Source organism: Pteropus alecto, unplaced genomic scaffold, assembly GCF_000325575.1.
Source record: "Pteropus alecto unplaced genomic scaffold, ASM32557v1 scaffold5, whole genome shotgun sequence".
In the NCBI taxonomy this organism is placed as follows: domain Eukaryota; kingdom Metazoa; phylum Chordata; class Mammalia; order Chiroptera; family Pteropodidae; genus Pteropus; species Pteropus alecto.
Genome location: NW_006441953.1, coordinates 29,103,107 through 29,106,104, shown reverse-complemented (window position 1 = coordinate 29,106,104; position 2,998 = coordinate 29,103,107). Strand labels below are relative to the sequence as shown.

Genomic DNA, 2,998 nt, shown 5'->3' with positions numbered 1-2,998 from the left:
TTGACAATCGCATCTATTCTTGGCCTTCACCTGCTCTAAGCAGACAAGTCCTAAACTGGACCCTTTAGCTTCAACCACCAGCTCCCAATGTCCAACATTTTACTAAGCCCCTCTAACCGTGTGATCCCTCAGCTTAGAATCTCCAACACTCAATCCTGCCATCTCGGCCTCAGCTCTGTACCTTATTCCAATGCCCCATGTCTTAACGGAAGGCTTAGTTTCTGGTACGCAGTGTTCGGGGAACTGGCACGATCTCCTGGTCTGAGATCAGGGTGGATTCAGAGAAAACCAGGATGGGAGGTGACGTCATCTACAAAGAGCAACACTGCAGCACTGTGTCAGGTGCCGGGGCACTGTCCCTAGTGCTGAATCCTCGGAGATACTGAACTGCCAAATGACTGCCAAGTGACTGCCCCGCTGGCTGCCTGAAAGGAAAAGCCTTCTTGGTTTATTATTATCAGCTCTCATTTACCGACTGTTTACTGCAGGCTGGGCACTGCGCTGAGCATATTGTCCACTAACTCAATGCGACATGAATCCTACCACCATGTTTCAAGTGAGGGAATTAAGAAACAGGGAGTTTAAATAACTTGCCCATGATCATAAAATGGTTACATTCTAAAGCCAGGATTTAAATTTTGGTTCCTAAACCCCAGGATCTACACTCTTAGGCTATGCTATCTCCGTGGGAAAAAGGAAGTTATAAACACAACACAAACACTTCCTCTATAGTCTTAAATGTTAAAATGCAGCAAATATTCCAAATCTACAGAAGACATGTTCTAGCTATATAGAAATGATACAGGGAAAATTTCTTGGGAATGACCCAGAGAGTTACGATGGTATGCAAAATTATGAACCATTCCACAATTTACTTTGACTATAAAAATTATAATCTATGTTATTTAGTGCAATTCTCTAATTGCTTCATGATGTTAATCCTATACCTCCCTTATAAAAACTTCTGAAAAAGAACTGGGACCTTTATTTCTTATGTGTCCTACGTGTAACAACTATAGGAATAATGCACCTAACGAAAGTAGCAATAACAACAAATACTTATAAAATGTTTCCTAGATGCCACCAGGCACCATTGTAAGCCCTTTATGCGTTAACTCGTTTCATTACCAGACTAACGGTAAGACAGGTACGACGACTATCCTCAGATGAGGACAGCAGAGTTCAGATGCCCACCCCACCTTTGCCACCGCTCCCAAAGGCAGGCAGGCTCTCTGACTCCTCCCACTGATTCTGAGCAGCCTCGGCCTTAATCAAGACAACAGGTGCAAGTAAGGGTGCAAATCTGTGCCCATTTCTGGGCCCAGGCCCTAGGAGCTGACAGCTCCCACCTGCGTCCTTCCGGAACACCGGCCCTGGAAGACTGGATCGGCAGGAAGACTGGAAGACGCCGGCGTGGAGAGAAGACGTGGAGTGGGAGAAGGGCTCAGTGGGCCTAGCCTTCCAGCCATCCCTTCCCAGGTACCAGATATGGGAGCAAAGGCACAGTGAGCTCTCCAGGTCGCAAGCTCAATACCGACCACTACCAGCCGACGTCACGTAGAGCTGAAGAACCGCCCAGCAGAGCTCTGCCTGAATTCCTGACCCACAAAAATGTGAGCTAAAATAAAATAATTTTAAGTCAGCAAGTTTGGGGTAGTCTGTTGCACAGCGATAGGTAACCTGACGAGGTACAGAGAGGACAGTCACAGGCTAATAAGTAACAGGTAAACAAGGGGCAGAGCTGGAACTTTAACCCAGGGAATCTGACTCTAAAGCCCACAGTCTGACCAGTAGTGGTCAGGAATAGCTCTGCACTGACTCTATGACGCTACCCTAGCCAATTCGGTTAAAAGGTACTGTGGGCCGAGTCCACGCGAGACCCCGCTGGGAGGATGGAATGGTGAGAAACTGAGTGAGACCTGCTCCCTGCCCTCCACACGCTGCGGCTCAGTTTTCTCATCATTCACTTAACTTTACAGAGTGTCCGCTACATGCCAAGCACTGAGGTTACGATGGTGAACAACTCAGATATGCTCACTCATGACATGACAGTGCAGTGGCAGAAACAAGTGTACCACTGTACTGGGGATATTAAACGGAGGAAGTACAAATTAATTTCGGGGAGGAAGGTCAGGGAAAAACTTCCTTGAGGAAGAGAAATCTATGCTGAAACCTAAAAGTCGGGGCACAGATTTGCCAGGGAAGGAGTGAAGAGAGGTCATCCTGAGTTTTCAGGGGAAGCAAATGAAAAAAAACCATGCAGAAGAGTGCCCTGCCTTGACCGCCCCGCCTTCAAACCTCGTGGCCACTGTGTCGCTTCTGTTGGAAAATATTTCCCTTCTCGTCCGTTCAGGTAAATTCCTTGTTATGGGCTGAACTGTGTTCCCCAAAATTCATATGTCAAGTCCCTCAGCCCCAGCACCTCAGAACGTAACTGTGTTTGGAGATCAGGTCTTTATAAAGAGGTTTTAAAAACCAATCCAATCAAGTCGAAACCCTAATCCAATCTGACTGATGTCCTTATAAGAAGAGGAAATTTGGGCAGATACCAGGGATGCTCAGGCACAGAAGAGACCCCGTAAGGACACCTACAAGCCAAGGAGAGCAGCCTAAGAAGAAACCGAACCCGCTGACACCCCGATCTTGGACTTCCCACTTCCAGAACGGTCAGAAAATAAATGGTGTTCGAGCCACCCAGTCTGTGGTGTTTTGTTATGGTGGCCCCAGCAAACCAGTACGCCTTCCACTCCAGGCCCAACACCGTCCCCTTTCGACCACCCGCTCGCTCCCGTGCGTGAATACTTTGTTCATACTCCATCCAACGGCCATTCGCTCCCTGATGCAATAAACACTTAGCGACCGCCCGCCGCTGTACGCCGGCCCCGTCTGAAGGGCGAGGAGGACGGCTAAGCGACTCGGTGGCGGGAACTGGGCCGAGGGTTTCACGTCCACCAGCTCGGGAAATGCTACCGGCGCGCGAGGAAACGGGGTTGCCGCT

The 2,998-nt window shown here is 48.7% G+C and overlaps 1 protein-coding gene across 1 annotated transcript in view; it reads right to left on the bottom strand.

The window, feature by feature from the left end:
* Positions 1 to 2,992, bottom strand: part of ZBTB49 (zinc finger and BTB domain containing 49) — a 22,014-nt gene extending 19,022 nt beyond the window's left edge. The window contains exon 1 of the mRNA XM_015594999.2: positions 2,803 to 2,992. The gene's annotated coding sequence lies outside the window, so the exon portion shown is untranslated. The remainder of the gene's footprint in view (positions 1 to 2,802) is intronic.
* Positions 2,993 to 2,998: the final 6 nt, after the last annotated feature.